Source organism: Boleophthalmus pectinirostris, unplaced genomic scaffold (genome assembly GCF_026225935.1).
Source record: "Boleophthalmus pectinirostris isolate CB_2022bp ecotype Guang Dong unplaced genomic scaffold, ASM2622593v1 HiC_scaffold_12, whole genome shotgun sequence".
NCBI lineage: Eukaryota > Metazoa > Chordata > Actinopteri > Gobiiformes > Gobiidae > Boleophthalmus > Boleophthalmus pectinirostris.
The window spans coordinates 37,504,845-37,525,251 of record NW_026571018.1 but is presented as its reverse complement, the minus strand read 5'-3'; the positions used below and the strand labels follow the sequence as shown (position 1 = coordinate 37,525,251).

At 39.5% G+C, this 20,407-nt stretch overlaps 1 protein-coding gene across 3 annotated transcripts in view; it reads left to right on the top strand.

The window, feature by feature from the left end:
- The window catches only part of LOC110169267 (rap guanine nucleotide exchange factor 6-like), a 413,544-nt gene that overhangs the window by 101,854 nt on the left and 291,283 nt on the right, over nucleotides 1-20,407 (top strand). The window contains exon 1 of one of the 3 annotated variants that reach the window (XM_055148418.1): nucleotides 7,237-7,708. The exons of the other annotated variants lie outside the window; for them this stretch is intronic. The gene's annotated coding sequence lies outside the window, so the exon portion shown is untranslated. Of the gene's footprint in view, nucleotides 1-7,236; nucleotides 7,709-20,407 lie in introns of those variants that run through there. 3 annotated transcript variants of the gene reach the window in all.

Genomic DNA, 20,407 nt, shown 5'->3' with positions numbered 1-20,407 from the left:
ATGTAAAAATGCAGATTTGAATCAGTCTTTATGTAAATACAAATTTTCCTTGTACTTTCTCTGCTTAAATAGTAGTTTTTGGATGAACTCCTTCTACAGGTGAAGTCTTGTAAGTGCAGTTTAGGTCAAATACACAGAAAGACAGAATCGTTTTGAGAGTTTTTTTTGTTGTTTTTTTTAAGTACTTTTCTTATTACATCAATTTGTCCAACCAGGATATCGTCTCAACCGATATTTGGAAGCGGCAGTAGCTCAGTTGGTGGAGCATTCGCCCACTGATCTGAAGGTTGGCGGTTTGAATCCAGCTCTCAACATAAACATCACAGGTTGAGCGGTCAGATCCACTGACCCACAGGTTGGCTGGTGTGATTCCAGCTCCCGCAGATGAATGCTGCCGTTGTGTCCTTGGGCGAGACACTTAACCCACCTTCCCCACAGTGTCTGCGTACACTGGTGTGTGAATGTGTGAGTGGTTCCTTGTTGTAGAGCGCTCTGAGTGCCTTGAAGGTGGAAAAGCGCTATAGAAAAATGTGTGTTACCTGGGTTATCAGGGGCATGGATGGTAACGGGTCCGGGCGGGTGCGGGACTCTAAAAATGGACCCGTGCAGGACTCTGGGTCGTGTCACGTTGGTCTCGTGCGGTGATCGCTGTGGGCCTCTTAGTACCGCGGTGATTCATTTTTTGCGGTTATTGCGACAGTCCCGACTTGGAGAATGTGTTTCGAGCGGTGGTGAGCGAAATGACGTAAAAATGCAGGATTACTCCAACATATGAGAATGAAACAAAACACAACCCCATGATACATGTTCTGTGTTCTATTACACGATTTCAGGAGAATTAGTGGAAGTAGCAGCATTTTAATCACTCGCCTTATTGCGTTTGATGTGACTGTACACCACTTTTTTTTTGTTTGTAGGTTGTGGAGGAATTACTTCAGAACATGCGTCTAATTTTGAGTCGTCTCAGTGCTCGTGTTTTCTTGGTGCTGATTTCACTCTAATGTCTTTTGATTGACTGTTTGGAAAAATATCAAATTGCATTTTTTTTCCTGACAAGTGTTCTGTTTGTGAGGATTCTGACATTTGAGTAAAGACTGAAATATGAACTTCTACAATCCCACGCGTTTCAGAACATGTTTGTGGAGGTCTAACTTACAAACCTGTTCGCGGTCGGGAGGAGCAGAATTCACTAATGCTCGTGTCTGCAGTGAACACTTTGTCAAAGGTTTGTTACAAAGATAAATTGTTTTTTGTGGTTTACCTAAACATAAACGAATCATTAACGACTAACGGCGTTTGTTGACATTAAATAGTTCAGATCGAGGTCACTGCCGATACACTGCAGTTTTTCCCATAACGTCTATACACATAAAATAAGAGAAACACTCACCCCGGCGAAGACCAAACCATAATCATCATTTAGGCGTTTTGCATCGAGGTTGAGGACCCATCCACTGACAAAAAAAGTTCTATGCCTCCAAACTTTTGTACTTTGCCTTCATCTGTTGTCTGGTGTAGAACGACGTCTGAAGAGTTAAATAGTTCGTGATCTCCTCTGCCTCGATTGTCGGCAAATCTTTTACTTCGGTTGAAAATTCTCTCATTTTCAATAAGATCGGGGTCACGCCCAATATATTTGTCGACTAACTGCTCGTACTTTTGTCTCGCTACTGGCTCTAAATCCTGACAATAAGAACTCTTCTCCATATCTGTGTTCTCCAGAGCCGTGTTTGTTTGTCGTGTTTGTCTTCACTTCCTGCCCTCCACCTGAAATTCGCGCATCACCGTGATCACGTGAAAAGAACTCTGCTTCCTAAATCTGCAGAGTGAATGAAACAAAACGCGACTGCAGGTCTGTTTGTGATGGATATGAGTCTTTAAAATGGGTTTACTGGGATTATGTTGCATTATTGTTACTGTATAAATGGCATAAAGTAGTTTCAATACCATCATTTATCACAGTATTTCCCTGTAGCGATAGATTGTGCTTCAGTTTTTTTTATTGAGACTGGCCTCGTTGGAGGGAAGTGAAAGGAAGCTGCAGAGGAAACCTTGCTCTCTGTGAATGAGAGATTTGGAGCAGAGGAGGCTCCTGTGTGGACCTGTTTTACACATGTTCTGTTGAACTTGGCCCCGTTTGTATTTGGGTGGAGGCTGTAACCTAATCGTCTGAAAGGATCAGACATTTCTTTTAGGTTAGGTTAGGTTAGGTTAGGTTGCTCTGTTCGTACCCGTAGGTAAATTTGTGTTGCAGATTGGTGAGGCTGGTCCCATATTTCTCATTTCGTGCGTCTACAATATCCAAAATAAACACACATATAAACTCAATTACAGAGTTACAGTGGTTTTGTTCATCACGTTGGCTAAAAATCACCATAAATATGAAATACTGTATACAAAAAACACGCTGTTTTATCAGACGGGGAACTAAAATCGATAAATAAATAGGTTACAATTTATTCATAACCTATATTAGGCAAGACAAGTTTATTTGTACAGCACAGTTCATACACAAAGTAATTCAAAGTGCTTTACAGAATAAGAAATACATTAAAATCATAATAAAAACAAATCAAAACATAAATAATCATGAAGATTAAAATTTAAATTAAAAAAGAGACACATACAGTAGAGCACAGGTGTCAAACATACGGCCCGGGGGCAAGATCCGGCCCTCCAAGACCTTTAATCTGGCCCTCGGCTGATTTTCTACTAAAATATTTTAATTATATTTTCTATTAAAATCTTGTTAATTTTCTGTGGTGTTTATCACAGCAGCGTCTCCAGCGTCTCTGTACGTGGCCCCTCCCACCAGAGCAGCACAAATGAAGACTTGTCTCTTTCCAAACGCTCTTAAAGGACGATCGTTTTGACTGTTGACCGTGACACCCTCATCAGAAAAATGTCCAACATGAGAAAAGTGGAGCCGAGTGCAGGATTTTACAACAAAAATGGACTTATGCCTGTTTACAGACAAGTTCATGTTAAAACTTTGTGTTGAAATTGTATTTTTCTTAAAGTTTCAGGTTGTTCATAATATTATAATATTTTGTAAAAGAAAGAGTTCATCAATTAAAAAAGATTTCTGTAATAGATTTGTGTTTCTCTGCACAAATATTTGAACTTATTGTTATTTTTGGAGTATATATGACATGAGTTTTCTGATCCGGCCCCTTTGGGATCAAAGTAGGTTGGATACGGCCCCCGGACCAAAATGAGTTTGACACTCCTGCATTAGAGAGAAGAGTGCGGAATGAAAACCTTTCAGTTATTTGCACAGTTAAACAGAAATGTTTAGAGTCTGGATTTAAACAGCGTCACAGAAGAGTCTGTCTCACATGTTCAGACTGTTCCAGGTTTTAGCTGCATGAACCTGAAACTCTGACTCCCCTTGTTTAGTCGTGACTCTGGGCACCAGCAGGAGTTGGTCCCTGAGCTCCTCAGAGTGTGAGATGTTCATATGACACTAACATGTTGGTGCTCGGCCATGGAGACACTTGTACAAACAGAGACGCTTTAAAGTCTCTGAGCCACAGGAGCCAGAGCAGAGACCTGAGACCAGGACAGCAACAGCACAGCAACTAGGCCTGTAACGATAATCAATAAATCGATTAATCGTACGATAACTTTTAACGAGCTCCATAACTTTTCCAGCCACGATAAATTCTCTTTGCAGCTTGTTTGTTTTCCTCGCTCTCTCGCTCTCAAAGAGACTGAATGTTAGAAGCTTCTATCGCTCTCCGATTTCTCTCGTTTAACAAGTGTAATGACGCTTGAACCAACATGCACATTTAGTCCTGGTTTAGTCCTGGTTTAGTCCTGGATTAGATCTGGTTTCGTCCTGGTTTCCTCCTAGTTTCCTCCTGGTTTAGTCCTGGTTTCATCCTGGTTTAGACCTGGTTTAGACCTGGTTTAGACCTGGTTTAGTCCTGGTTTAGACCTGGTTTAGACCTGGTTTAGACCTGGTTTAGACCTGGTTAAGTCCTGGTTTAGACCTGGTTTAGACCTGGTTTAGACCTGGTTTAGTCCTGGTTTAGACCTGGTTTAGTCCTGGTTTAGTCCTGGTTAAGTCCTGGTTTAGACCTAGTTTAGACCTAGTTTAGACCTAATTTAGTCCTGGATTAGATCTGGTTTAGTCCTGGTTTCATCCTTGTTTTGACCTGGTTTAGTCCTGGTTTAGACCCAGTTTAGTCCTGGTTTAGCACTAGTCTAGTTTAATGCTGGTCCAGTACTGTTTCACTAGTTTGTATTTTTTTTCCCCACCAAAAAAAACAAAAAACATGTTTGACTGGACAAACCAAATCAAATGTGTCCATGTTTTTTTGTTTTTTTATTGAGTTTTTTTGTGTTTTGTTTCTGAAAGTGCAGCTGGACGTTCTCCTTCAGGAACAGAACAAAGCCTCCTGTGACAAACTGTGGAGTAATTAGCCGAACTATCGACGACTCGGGGGCAGTTGGGCAGTGTCGGCCGAGCTCGGGTCAGCGCATCAGACGGCGGGAGGGGAGGGGGGGAGGGGTCAGGGGGGAGGGGGAGAGTCCGGTTTTGGGGCAGTGTGGAAAAGCTTCACCCAAACACACTGCAAAAAAAAAAAAAGTAAATCTCTGTACCTGAATTTTACTGTCTTTAAAAACATCGATAAACTAAACCAGGTCATTTGAAAATGTAATCCCCTACAGATTACAGATTACACACCCCAAAATGTAGTTTGTAACAGAATCCATTAAATTACTTAAAGTGAGTAATGTAATCTGAATACTTTGGATTACTTGATTTGCTGTAGAGAAACAAAGACGAGGAAACTTAACCGTATTAAAAATATTATTGATAGAAGAAGAGGAGACACGTCCACGCAGCAGGATTTAGTCCTGGTTTAGTCCTGTTAAATCCTGTTTTGTCTTGGTTTAGATCTGGTTTAGACCTGGTTTAGTCCTGGTTTAGTCCTGGTTTAGACCTGGTTTAGACCTGGTTTAGTCCTGGTTTAGTCCTGGTTTAGACCTGGTTTAGTCCTGGTTTAGTCCTGGTTTAGTCCTGGTTTAGACCTTTTAGACCTGGTTTAGACCTGGTTTAGTCCTGGTTTAGTCCTGGTTTAGACCTGGTTTAGACCTGGTTTAGTCCTGGTTTAGTCCTGGTTTAGACCTGGTTTAGTCCTGGTTTAGTCCTGGTTTAGTCCTGGTTTAGACCTAATTTAGACCTGGTTTAGACCTGGTTTAGTCCTGGTTTAGTCCTGGTTTAGACCTGGTTTAGACCTGGTTTAGACCTGGTTTAGTCCTGGTTTAGACCTAGTTTAGACCTAGTTTAGACCTGGTTTAGACCTGGTTTAGACTGGTTTAGACCTAGTTTAGACCTGGTTTAGACCTGGTTTAGACCTAGTTTAGACCTGGTTTAGACCTGGTTTAGACCTAGTTTAGACCTGGTTTAGACCTGGTTTAGACCTGGTTTAGTTTCCAGCAATGAGTGGAATTACTGAAAAAAATAAAATAAAATTAAATAAAATAAAAATAATGTGAAAACAGGAAAATCCCGCCGTGTAATCCATTTATTTCAACAAAGTAACTGTAATCCAATTACCACTCACTGAAACAGTAACTGTAACTGAATACAGTTACTCATCATTTGTACTCTGATTACTTACCCCCAGTACATGTAATCTGTGTACAACAAAAATATGACGTATTTAGTTGATGATTTTTGCTTGAAATGAACACAAAATATTCAGGGGAAAAGTAACTCAGACCAACAAAGCTTTAGTCCAAACTTTTCAATTAACACGTGAGTTGATTTTTTACAGTGCAGGTGTTGAGTGGGGAGAGTGGGAGGAATGAACAAAGCCACGTGTGTTTTTGTGCCGCCTCAAACTGCAGCCGGAAATGAGCGACGGACCTCCAGCTCCACTAACAAATACACAGAGAGAGAGAAAGAGAAAGAAAGAGAAAGAGGGAGAAAGAGGGAGAGAGAAGTTGCCAGCTACACTCACACCTCACAGGCAGTGTTGGGAAGGTGACTTTTAAAATGTAATCCCCTACAGATTACAGATTACACACCTCAAAATGTAGTTTGAAACAGAATCCATTAAATTACTTAAAGTGAGTAATGTAATCTGAATACTTTGGATTACTTGATTCGCTGTAGAGAAACAAAGACGAGGAAATCTTCACATAAGATATTTTGTCTGATAAAAGAAAATAAAAAGTCCAGATTTTACTGAACCAAATTAAAAATATTATTGATAGAAGAAGAAACACGTCCACGCAGCAGGATTTAGTCCTGTTAAATCCTGTTTGAGACCTGGTTTAGTCTTGGTTTAGTCCTCGTTTAAACCTGGTTTAGTCCTGGTTTAGTCCTGGTTTAGACCTGGTTTAGACCTGGTTTAGTCCTGGTTTAGTCCTGGTTTAGACCTGGTTTGGACCTGGTTTAGTCCTGGTTTAGACCTGGTTTGGACCTGGTTTAGTCCTGGTTTAGACCTAGTTTAGACCTGGTTTGGACCTGGTTTTAATCCTGCTTTTGTCCTGGTTTATACGTGGTTTAGTCCTGGTTTAGTCCTTTTTTAGACCTAGTTTAGACTTGGTTTGGACCTGGTTTAGACCTAGTGTAGACCTAGTTTAGACCTGGTTTGGACCTGGTTTTAATCCTGCTTTTGTCCTGGTTTAGTCCTGGTTTAGTCCTGATTTAGTCCTGGTTTTAGTCCTGATTTAGACCTGGTTTAGACCTGGTTTAGACCTGGTTTAGTCCTGGTTTAGTCCTGGTTTAGTCCTGGTTTTAGTCCTGGTTTTAGTCCTGGTTTAGACCTGGTTTAGACCTGGTTTTAATCCTGCTTTTGTCCTGGTTTAGTCCTGATTTAGTCCTGATTTAGTCCTGGTTTAGTCCTGGTTTAGTCCTGGTTTAGACCTGGTTTAGTCCTGGTTTAGTCCTGGTTTAGTCCTAGTTTAGTCCAGGTTTAGTGTCGGGCAATGAATAAAATTACTGAAAAAAAAAAAAAAAGGGAATACCGCGAAATGTGAAAACAGCAAAATCCCTCTGTGTAATCCATTTACTTCAACAAAGTAACTGTAATCCAATTACCACTCACTGAAACAGTAACTGTAACTGAATACAGTTACTCATCATTTGTACTCTGATTACATAACTCCGGTACTTGTAATCTGTTACTCCACGACAACACTGCTCACAGCAAGAAAGGGGGGGGTGATCCGGTCCAGAAAAGAGGAGGAGAGAAACCTACAGCGACACTAAAACACGAACACGACTTACGGTGAGAGAGAGAGAGAGAGAGAAGGGAGGGCGGGAGGAAGAAGAGAGGAAGAAAGAGTGGAGCGGAGAGATTGAGAAAAGAGAAGACGAGAAGAGAAGAAGAAGAAGAGAGAGAGAGACAGAGGGAGGGAGAGGAGGGGGAAGGGTACGAGCGAACACATGTCGCAGCCCGAAGACAGAAAGAAAGAGACGGATAAAAATAGAGGAGGGAGAGAAAAAGAGGAGGGTAAAGAGAGAGAGAGAGAAGAGAAGAGAGAAGGAAGCGCGGGAGGGAAAAACCACTGCTGACTGAGTTAAAACCAAACTTTCAACTGTGGAGTATTAACCAGCCGGATCTATACTTGGATTTGTTTTTCTTTTTTTTTTGGATTTCTTCCTGGACGTTTCCTCGGCTTTTTGAGGATATAATGCTGGATTTTAACTCTCCGAACGCACGGACCTCCAAAACTTCACTGTTAGGTTGGTGATACTATTACTTTTACTATTACTACGTTCGTGGAAGATGCAAAATTTGAAAAAAAAAAAACAAGTTTTGTCAAATGTTTTGGCACGTTCGTTTTTCTCGAAGTGGTTTCAGTTTGTCGAGTCGGTGCTTCTTCAAATCGCTGTCTAATTTTCAAAAACGTTCATTCGAAACCGTTAAACTTTAATTTTGTTAAAGTCGTGCAAAGTTGTGCTCTTATTTTTTTTTCTTTTTCGTTCTAAATCTGTTCAAGAAAGGTTCATTTTTGTCCGTTTTTAGAATCGATATTTGAGTTTGTTTGTAGATGAGTATAAGCAGTGTTGGGAAGGTGACTTTTAAAATGTAATCCCCTACAGATTACAGATTACATACCCCAAAATGTAGTTTGTAACGTAATCCATTAAATTACTTAAAGTGAGTAATGTAATCTGAATACTTTGGATTACTTAATATTGTCATGTTTTTTAAATCTACATGAATGTAACAAACACATCCTGAAAATTCACGTTTGTTCTCTTCAAACTGGCCCTGGTTTAGACCTGGTTTAGTCCTGGTTTAGACCTCATTTAGTCCTGGTTTAGACCTGTTGTAGACCTGGTTCAGACTTGGTTTAGTCCTGTTGTAGACCTGATTTAGACCTGGTTTAGTCCTGGTTTTAGTCCTGGTTTAGACCTCATATAGTCCTGGTTTAGTCCTGGTTTAGTCCTGGTTTAGACCTGGTTTAGTCCTGGTTTTAGACCTTGTTTTAGACCTGGTTTAGTCCTGGTTTTAGTCCTGGTTTAGTCCTGGTTTTAGTCCTGGTTTAGACCTTGTTTTAGACCTTGTTTTAGACCTTGTTTTAGACCTTGTTTTAGACCTTGTTTTAGACCTGGTTTAGACCTGGTTTAGACCTGGTTTAGACCTGGTTTAGACCTGGTTTAGTCCTGGTTTAGTCCTGGTTTTTCCCAAAATGTGAAAACAAAAAATCTCTCTGTGTAATCCATTTATTTCAACAAAGTAACTGTAATCCAATTACCACTCACTGAAACAGTAACTGTAACTGAATACAGTTACTCATCATTTGTACTCTGTTACTTAACTCTGGTACATGTAATCTGTTACTCCCCAACACTGGGTATAAGTTTGTTTATACTTTTGACAACTTTTCAGTCAACATTCTGTGTTCTTCTTGGTCTCGTCCTGTTAGATAAAGTTTATTCAAAAACTCAGGACTTTGAGGTGATCAACAGGACAAGAAGTTTCATGTGTTTATGTAAAAACTCAATGAATTTGAGTCTAGATTTCCTCGTTTCTCTTGTTGCAGAATGTTCCCCGCTGTGTTCACTTCAGATCTCATTCAAAACTCCCTCTTTCTCTCTCTCGTTCTCTTCTGCATTCCTGCTTTAACCCTCCGTTTCCTGTCGGGAGTCACCATCTGAGCGGCAGGACCCCCCCCCCCCCCCCCCCGTAAGAGCGACGGCGGCTCCGAGCGTGAGTCGCCGCCGGGTTCGTCTAAATCTGTTCACAAATGGCGCTTTTTTACGCTCATAATGCACATGTGAACTGTAAATTGTAAGTTCTGCTGCAAGCCTCCTGACGCAACCTGCTGAATCGTGCTAAAAAAAACCGACACGACAGCTGTTCTTTTGGAGGAAAAAGCTTTTCTAATCTCAACTTCGACCAAAACTCAAAAGTGCGAAAAGGGTGAAATCTCTCGTCTTTAATGAGCACGATGAGGCTGAAAAGTGACCGCCCACCAGTGTTAAAATGTAATCCCCTACAGATTACAGATTACATACCCCAAAATGTAGTTTGTAACATAATCCATTAAATTACTTAAAGTGAGTAATGTAATCTGAATACTTTGGATTACTTGATTTGCTGTAGAGAAACAAAGACGAGGAAATGGTAACATAAGATGTTTTATCTGCTAAAAGAAAATAAAAAGTCCAGACTTCCCCATAGACTTTTCTGGGGGCCAGTGTGGCAACTAAACAACCACAGAACCTGTATTTAGTCCTGTCATGATAATTACTATAAGGACTTACTGAGTGCGTTTACATGCACATCAATAACCCGGTTATGATCGGGTTTTTTGAGTATCCCGGTTTCTTGATGGTGCATGTAAACGCAGTAACCCGGTTTCAGTATCCCGGTTATTAGAAACCGTGTTACTGTAGCTGGTTTATTCCGATAGTAACCAGGATACTTGTGGCATGTAAACGCAGTATCCCGGTTACTGCAACATAAAGTTGAGTCGCATGCGTCCAAAAGACACTTTCCAGCCTTTCACCACAACAGTAGCGACATAAATAAATTGACCAACATAAATAAAGTGACCAAACGAGTGAAATGACTGTAAAATAAAGAGCTGCGCTAAACCTGCACATGTACGATCTGCACTCGTGTGACGCTGAAAAACCTTAAAACATGAACTATCTCCTATACTCTATACACACAGAACACACTTTCACCATCATTAGCACCTCTTCTGTCACAGAAATAACACACATAATCCACAGAGTCGTGTCATTTAGTCCAAAAGAAACTGATCGCATCAGCGGCGCAAGGAGCGAGTTGTTTTTATCGCCGCTAACAGTTTATGCTAATTAGCCAAACGGTCTTAAGTTTTGTTTCTGTAAAACATAAACAAATGTGATCAGAGCTGAATGATCTGATCAAACGGGCTGATGTGTCTATAGTGTTTATGGTTTATATGTTGTAAAGTTGAGTTTATTTATGCAGAATTTGTAAGATTATGTCAAGAAACCGGGATACAACATTTGATCATGTACACGCGGATATGAGTGTCCCGGTTTCTCAGTGCTCATGTAAACACAGTAACTCGACTACTGACATAACCGGGATATGGATAATAACCGGGTTACTGATGTGCATGTGAATGCACTCATTGTTCACTGTATGTTCGACTGAAAACATGAAGAGTTTAGCCAAAGAATAAATAACTTGTGTGAGTCACTGATACAATCCGGCTCATGTTACACAATTTGCTGATCTATGTTATAATATTGTTTCCTCATCACAAACAGACCTGCAGTTGTGTTTTGTTTCATTCACATGTTTAACTCACAAACCTGCACATTTACAGTGAGTTCTTCTTTTGAACAGAAAACTCCCTGTTCCACCTTGTGATGTCATGTGGTAATACAGGAAGTGCTCCACTGTGTTTTTAACCCTTCCAGACTGATCGTATCGTAAACAATATCTGAGAATTTGCTTTATATAACTGCGCATAACTTCCCAAACATAAAAGATAGAAACTTTAAGCTTTTCAAGGGGAAAAAGCGAGTTGTGAGCTTATTTCCGGCATTATCCTTTTTCACATGCTGTGTGATGTCGGGAAAACGAGTGTCCAGTAGGTGAGTTTCAGCTGACGTCATTGTTATTAAAAGCCCGCGTTGCTGCTGGGAAATATTTTGGTCTCAGGCAAGAAACACGGTAGCGTCAAACACAGTGCGTCACCTCGCGTATTTATCCCCGATAATGATAAATAAATAAAATAAAAACAACCCAAATCCAAACCCCCACCCACCCTGTCACTGCAGGTAGAAGATCTATACCAGGTGCTGGATTCATTCACATACCACAGCTTATTCATTTTCTGTTCTTTTTAAAGAGCTGAAAACAACTGCAGGAAACGGTCCCATGTTTTCTCAAATGCACCAATATTATATTTTGTTTCAGGGAAAATCAAATTTTTTCTAACTTTAGACAGGACGTGACATCTCGCCACCACTGTGAATGTGAAAGAGGGTTAAAAGTAACTATTTCTATAAAATATGTCAGTCCTTTCAAGCAAATTTTTATCATTTTAATTACATAAAAATAAATAAATAAATCATGTACCTTCATGAACAGTTCAAAGATGGAATAACACAAGATATGATGAAATACATCCATTTATTTACATGATTTGCAGATCTTTGAAATTTGGGAAATAATTTTTGTTCCATGTTTCATACATGGTCTGTTTAAAACATATGGAACTTTAGAACCAAAAATGGTACAGAAAAAAGGTCAACAGTTTCATAAACTAGAGTACATATGTATCTGTTCAATACATTTTTATATCAGATGCATTAACTTGACTTTTTGGCCTTGATGTTTACTTCTGCTTGACCGGGTCCATTTATTCAATTCTAAAACACCTTATAAAACATGACTTCAGACTGTGAGTGGGGGGTCGCCTCTCCACAGATCTGACCTGTTACTTGACCAGACTGGTTAGGGTTAGGACTTACTCTCCATCTAAAAACTTACACAGTAAATCTTAAGTCATTTATAGCACCGACTGAAACCAGATGTCAACTCTTATTTTTACTATGTCATGCAGATTACTTTTGTTATTCCACCATTCCATTGTTCCACCTTGTGATGTCATGAGGTAGTTTCAAGTTAACAGCTCCTTTTTACCTTTTGTTTAGTAGATAGTGGAAATTGTAGGAAATTCTATAATCTTTACTTTACTTTAGAACCAAAAATGGAACAGAAAAAAGGTGAACAGTTTCATAAACTAGACTACATATGTATCTGTTCAATACATTTTTATATCAGATGCATTAACTTGAATTTTTGGCCTTGCTGTTTACTTCTGCTTGAGCGGGACCTTTTACTCTTTATTTTTCCTGTAAACGTATCGACAAATCCGAACCGTGGGACACCAGAGCAGACAGGTTTGCAGGTTTGAGCGAATGGGACTGAAGGACTCATTCAAAAGCACCGTCGTTCCATTTGCAAAACAACAGACGCGAGTGAATGACCAAAACAAAAGTCCGGTGACATCTGTCTGCTTTACTGTCCCCCAGCTCTGCTCTGAAAGCTCTGTCCGCTCTTGTGCAACGCAGCGGAGTTTGTCAATGTCTTCTGCAAATTTGTGTTTCCCAGAAAAGTAGAGGAAGTCGGGGGATGTTAATGTTTCACTTTTGGAGGGAAGAGGAAGTGAAATATTTGACCGAAAACGTCAATCTGGAATTTTAATGCGGCATTTCCTGATTTGATCATGCGGGTCAAATGTCTCAGATTTCATGTTGTGATTGGAGAACGCGGGTCACTGTCGGGTCAAGGATTCCCTCACCTTCCACAATCAAGGTAATAACTGGGAGGGTGAAACTCACAAAAAGGAATATCTTTCTGCATAATCTCAATTGGGTCTGTAATGAAAACAGATTTTACTGGACGATTAATTCACCAAGAAATGATTGTGATAAACGATAATATTGACATTTTGAGATCATTTTCAGCAAATATAATGACAATGGAATAAAAATGCAAACAAACACTTTCGAAGATCAATAAACTTGACTTTCTAAAGAACATTTAGCACAAGAACTACAAGACGACCAAAAACAATACAGTCCTCGATTGGGGCAACCCTACATCATAGACACAAATACAAATTTTCGCAGCCGGAAAAGTTATTGAGCTCATTAAGAACGTGCGGTTAATTGATGTATTGATTAGGGATGGGCAGGATTAGTTGATTAATCGATAATTGATCATTAAGAATTTCATCGATTTTGTTAATTTTAATCGACAAACCGAATGTATGTTGCTGTGTATCGTGAACAGGTGTGTACATGTGTCTCTGCATCAGAAGGAGCGAGACACAAACAGTGGGTCAGTCTGTAACGAACCGAAGCACAAATGTGGATTTAACCAGGATTTGTACAAGAAATTCCACACTTTCCGTTGCGTTGGGACAAGTGTGAGTCCATGTGCACAGTGTATAAAGCAGCACATATGTTTCTGTGTCCAGTGGGAAAAAGTTTTTCCAGGTGAGAGTCGCTCAATGTGGATGACGAGGCCCCGCCCCCCTCCCCCCGTACGCTGTCCTGGTTTTGACAAACGCAAATCTGGTCACACTGACCTGTATTCACCTGAGTCATGTCTTTTAATCCAACAGAAGTTGAACCACATCAGCGACACAAGAGCTGGAGTTTTATCTTCGCTTAGTTTATGCAAATTGGCAATGCGGTTTTAAGTTTCGTTTAAGTTTTAAGTTTAAGTTTTATTTTTTTTAAAAGGGACAATACATATTCATGAATATACACTTGTAAATATGCCAGAATTAGCCCGAAGGCGACTTTTCATCTATAGTCCCTGGCAGGTCAGAGAGACAGAGACATAAAACATAAGAACATAAAAAGCGTCGCAATAGACAAACACACGAGCATGACATACAACACTGACATTTACACAGGAGCAGAACATTAGTGGTTACAGATCTGGTTTCTCTTAAGCCATCGTTTCAGATTAGTTTTAAATGAACTGAAAGTGGTGGAGTCTCTTACTCTTTCTCTTAAGTTTCTGTGAGACTTGTGCAAAACTGAATTAAACACATTATAATGTCAAACAGCTGATGTGGCTCTAGAGTCGTTACGGTTTATATGTCGTAAAGTTGAATTTATTTATGCAGATTAGTAGTGCAGATAGTGATAATAATGATGATCATTTTAATATAAAAACTTTAATGATTAATCGATAATCGGTCGTTAATTCTTCCGACGATCGATTAAGAAAATTTCATCGAATGCCCATCCCTAGTATTGATTATCATTACAGGCCTAATCTCAATAAAAATATTCAGATGATATTTTTAGGGATGGATGATATATCGGTTCCAGTATCGATGTTGGCCGATATCAACATTCTTCCATATGGCTGTTGGTTGATATTGATTCTTGAATATTCAGTACCAGTTAGGGGTGTGCAAAAATATCAGAATACCGATATATCGTATCGTTTAATGTGGTGATACAGTATCGATATCGTGGGCTACTGTATCGATATATCACCGAGTGTATTTTTAGGTGTGTTTTACTAAATTATTTTGTTACAGAGCTACAGTTTTGTTGCTTGTGGAGTGAAAGGAAACTCATTTATGCAACACATTTGATATTTTTACTGTTTTGATGATTAAAATGTTTGTGTTTCATATGAACTTTGCACAAGAAGTGATTTAACAAACACTTTTAGTATCACAGCCATGATTTAGCCTTTATTTTTTATTGAACCGTATCGCATGAATTTTAAATAAATCATATTGAATCGAAAGTGCACTGTATGGAGATATGTATCGTATCGTGGCCTGTATATCGAGGTATGTATCGTATCGGCAACTTCTTAATGATACCCAGCCCTAGTACCAATATTTTCCACTGCCTCGTTCTCTCTGTGTGTCTTTTTTGAACCGACTTATGAGCGAAAATGGAAACAGAACAGAAATAGAACACGCATCAGTCCTTTTCCTGTTCTGCTAGAAAAGTTCCACAGCGCGCCTTTAAAGGTTGTATGGAGGATTTTTTTTTGTTTCAAACTGTCAGTGAAAGATTAAAATACCATTACAGAGACGCAGCAGCTTTGTAATTATGATGACCAAAAAAAAAGAACGAAAATCTATCAACTGTGGACGTGTTGAGGCCAGATAAACATCAGCCAATAGAAAACGAGGCTCCCTCATTTTTTATTGGCTGTTAGGTTGTCAATCAAACTCCCTAGTATAACTGACTCGTCGGAGCGCGGGGATTACGTGGTTTACGCAGCGGTTCTTAGAGGCTTTTTCGAACTGTCGCTTCCTCGCATTTCGCACAAAGTTTGTCGCGACGGCGGACGAGAATCCACGACCGGTTCGCCGCAAAAGAAAGTCCGTTTTTGAGGTCGCTGAAAGAAGAAGAGAAGAGAAAAAGGAGCAAAGCCAAACTGAGGTGATTCTTGGAGATCTCGTCCAGCGATGGCGCGACCGAAGCAGACGAAGGGTCTAAAAACTGACGCGTCGGTCGCTGAATTACTTCTAGACAGGAAACTTCAACAGTAATTCTGAACGCGCACAAGGACTGTCGCTGTATTTCTCTTCCCTTAAAAAAATCCTCTATACAACCTTTAATCTGGACTGATGCAGTGCGCAATCTGGGCTGTATCCGGGCGGTCGGACTGAGGAAAGTGACCCCGCGCTGTTTTGGTCTGCGGTCTGTGGTTTGGGCCTCTTCTTCATCTTCGCCGTTTCCGTAGATCTGTCTGGACTCGGCTCAGATTAGATTTCCCGTAATCGTGTCTCATATTCTAATCTGATGTAATGGGAGTTTGATGTTTGACTTAAAGTGAAGCTGATGATGCTACGGCGCGGTACAATAGAGAAGGATGGGCTGTAAACAGGGACTATATCAATAGGCCTGTCACCGTAATCACCATATCCACTCATCATTCAGTGTAGGAAAAATGGAACAGTAAATATTGGAGCTTTGGAGTTTTTTTGTTGTTGTAATACAAGAAGATTTGAATAAGTAACTTCTTTGGCTAATTATTGGTACATTCTGCTTTTTATTTGTTGCTTTGTCTGTTTAAGAATGGTTTACTGGAATTCTCCTGCTTTATTGTTATTGTGTCAGTGGAATAAAGTAGTTTCGGTATTGTCGTTTATCGCAGTATCTCTGTAGCGATCAGTGTCGGGGAGTAACAGATTACATGTACCCGAGTTATGTAATCAGAGTACAAATTATGAGTAACTGTATTACAGTTACTAGTAGTAGTAGTAGTATCAGTAGTAGTAGTAGTAGTAGTATCAGTAGTAGTAGTAGTAGTAGTATCAGTAGTAGTAGTAGTAGTATCAGTAGTATCAGTAGTAGTATCAGTAGTATCAGTAGTAGTATCAGTAGTATCAGTAGTAGTAGTATCAGTAGTAGTAGTATCAGTAGTAGTAGTAGTATCAGTAGTAGTAGTAGTAGTAGTAGTAGTAGTATCAGTAGTAGTAGTAGTATCAGTAGTATCAGTAGTAGTAGTAGTAGTAGTAGTAGTAGTAGTAGTATCAGTAGTATCAGTAGTATCAGTAGTATCAGTAGTAGTAGTAGTATCAGTAGTAGTATCAGTAGTAGTAGTATCAGTAGTAGTAGTAGTAGTAGTATCAGTAGTAGTAGTAGTAGTAGTAGTATCAGTAGTAGTAGTAGTAGTAGTAGTAGTAGTAGTATCAGTAGTAGTAGTAGTAGTAGTAGTAGTAGTATCAGTAGTCAGTAGTATCAGTAGTAGTAGTATCAGTAGTAGTAGTAGTAGTATCAGTAGTATCAGTAGTAGTAGTATCAGTAGTAGTAGTACAGTAGTAGTAGTAGTAGTAGTATCAGTAGTAGTAGTAGTAGTAGTATCAGTAGTAGTAGTATCAGTAGTATCAGTAGTAGTAGTAGTAGTAGTAGTAGTAGTAGTAGTAGTAGTAGTAGTAGTATCAGTAGTATCAGTAGTAGTAGTAGTAGTATAGTATCAGTAGTAGTAGTAGTAGTAGTAAGAGTAGTATCAGTAGTAGTAGTAGTAGTAGTAGTAGTAGTAGTATAGTAGTAGTAGTAGTATCAGTAGTATCAGTAGTAGTAGTAGTATCAGTAGTAGTATCAGTAGTAGTAGTAGTAGTAGTAGTATCAGTAGTAGTAGTAGTAGTAGTAGTATCAGTAGTAGTAGTAGTAGTAGTAGTAGTAGTAGTATCAGTAGTAGTAGTAGTAGTATCAGTAGTAGTATCAGTAGTAGTAGTATCAGTAGTAGTAGTAGTAGTATCAGTAGTAGTAGTATCAGTAGTAGTAGTAGTAGTATCAGTAGTAGTAGTAGTATCAGTAGTAGTAGTAGTAGTAGTATCAGTAGTATCAGTAGTAGTAGTAGTATCAGTATAGTATCAGTATCAGTATCAGTAGTAGTAGTATCAGTAGTAGTAGTATCAGTAGTAGTAGTAGTAGTATCAGTAGTAGTAGTAGTATCAGTAGTAGTAGTAGTAGTAGTATCAGTAGTAGTAGTAGTAGTAGTAGTATCAGTAGTAGTAGTAGTAGTAGTAGTATCAGTAGTAGTAGTAGTAGTAGTAGTATCAGTAGTAGTAGTATCAGTAGTAGTAGTAGTAGTATCAGTAGTAGTAGTAGTATCAGTAGTATCAGTAGTAGTAGTAGTATCAGTATCAGTAGCAGTATTAGTATTATTAATATTAGTATTCTTCTTTTTCTTCTTCTTCTTCTTCTTGTTCAAGAACAGTGATTGTGGTGAATAGTTTCACAATAATGAGACTGTGTGTTTTTGTCTAAAGCAGAAGAATTGTCACTTGTGGGCACCAGTTGTTCGTCCTAAACTAAACTATTGCCCTTCTGCTCCTCTGTGTGTGGGATCCTTGTTTATGGCCTCCTGCAGCTGCCCCTGCCCCCCCACTACCCCCCTCTACCCCCCTCTACCCCCCTCTACCCCCCCTCTACCCATCTACCCCTCTTCTTTCTGCACACTTCTGCTTTGCTTTGTCTTAGCTCCATCAGCTACGCTAAGCAAATGTGTCGCATAAACGAAATTCCTGCCTCTAAACAAGCAACAAAACTGTAACACTGTGAGTAATTTAGTGAAGTATATCAAAAAATGCTCTTGGTGATAGATCAATACAGCAGCCCACGATGTGCAGCACGTGTATCGTCACATTAAACAATACGATATATTGATATTTTTCGCACACCGCCGCATGTGAAACCAAGGCGCTCCCTCGTCACATCATTTTGAACAAATCACATTTCTCTCACTTCAGGTCAGAGTATCCGCAGGGTCTTAAAAGTCTTAAAAAGGTCTTAAATTTTGTTGTCCAAGTCTTATTTTTTTTCACAAAGGTCTTAAATTTCATTAGCCTATTTTTTTTTTTTTTGTAAACTCAGCCAGGCTGCAGAAAACAACAACAACAAAAACGTGAACTCATGTAACGTGAAATGAACGTCTAATTTGGAGTATGTGCAAACAATACTTTGATTTGTGTCGGTTTAATCCACAGTGGCTCTTAGACTCTAGATGCAGTACTTGGTTGGTCTTTATTAGAATTGGATCTGGTGTTTTTTGCCCACATACTGGGTGTGATGTTGTTCTTATTTTTCATTTAAGTTGTCTTAAAAAGCTCTTAAAAAAGTCTTAAGTTTGAGGTAGTCAAACCTGGGGTTACTTTGCAGATGAATAGAGTTTAGTGCTTCGTTCAGTGAGTCTACATGTCTTTTTTATTCCCTTGTCAAATATATATTTTTCCTTAGTTATGGAAGCAGCATGTGTGTCTCTGATTGGCTAATCCACCTGTCAGTCACTCCCATCTGAACTCGGGTAGATTGACCGATGACCAGACTCACATCTTTGTAAAGCAGAAGTGTCAAACTCATTTTGGTCCGGGGGTCATATCCAACCGACTTTGATCCCAAAGTGTCCGGATCAGAAAACTCATGTCATATAAACCCCAAAAATAACAATAAGTTCAAATATTTGTGCAGAGAAACACAAATATATTACAAAAATCTTTTTTAATTGATGAACTCTTTCTTTTACAAAATATTATAATATTATGAACAACCTGAAACTTTAAGAAAAATACAATTTCAACACAATGTTTTAACATGAACTTGTATGTAAACAGGAATAAGTCCATTTTTCTTGGAAAATCTTGCACTCGGCTCCACTTTTCTCATGTTGGACATTTTTCGGATGAGGGTGTCACGGTCAACAGTCAAAACGATCGTCCTTTAAGAGCGTTTGGAAAGAGACAAGTCTTCATTTGTGCTGCTCTGGTGGGAGGGGCCACGTACAGAGATGCTGGAGACGCTGCTGTGATAAACACCACAGAAAATTAACAAGATTTTAATAGAAAATATAATTAAAATATTTTAGTAGAAAGTCAGCCGAGGGCCAGATTAAAGGTCTTGGAGGGCCGGATCTGGCCCCCGGGCCGCATGTTTGACACCTGTGTTGTAAAGGATTGGAGGAGTGTGTTCTGATCCCAGGCTGCTTCTTTTCAGATTTGATTACAGTTAAGAACACCAAAGAGCGCACAGGGAGAGGCATCGTTTTCCTGAATCATTGAGCTCCAGAGCAAATATTATCATTGAAATGTGGTGATGGCGACAGGACCGGAGACCTCTGGGCCGAGAGCGGCGTGGAGAGCCAACTCTTCATTTTCAGTTTAATCGAAGCTCTTCGCGGGGAACAATAAGCAGAGGTCCCACAGGAGAGACGCTTCATTATGTTTGAGGCTAATGTTAAGCTCGTTTTGCTTCCGTGCATCAGATGGAGACAGAGTTCAAGCCTTTGTTCAGTGAAACATATTAAAACTACACTACAACTACCACAACAACCCGTATGTTAGGCATTATTACTTTGAAACTGAAACGAGCTTCTGTTCTCTCCTTATTCTTTTCAGTTAACAATTTAAAGAGGAGGTATTGTGCAAAAATCAGCTTTGTGTAGTTTTCTCCCGTCTCTCCGGATTACACAGCGGCACATTCCTGTTTTCACATTTTGGGCTATATCCCTTTTTTTTTTTTTTTCCCTTTCCAGTAATTCCACTCATTGACGGACACTAAACCAGGTCTAAACCAGGTCTAAACCAGGTCTAAACCAAGACTAAACCAAGACTAAACCAGGTCTAAACCAAGACTAAACCAGATCTAAACCAGGTCTAAACCAAGACTAAACCAGGTCTAAACCAAGACTAAACCAGGTCTAAACAAGACTAACCAGGTCTAAACTAAGACTAAACCAAGACTAAACCAGGTCAAACCAAGACTAAACCAGGTCTAAACAGGTCTAAACCAAGACTAAACCAAGTCTAAACCAAGACTAAACCAGGTCTAAACTAAACCAAGACTAAACCAGGTCTAAACCAAGACTAAACCAGGTCTAAACCAAGACTAAACCAGGTCTAAACCAAGACTAAACCAGGTCTAAACTAA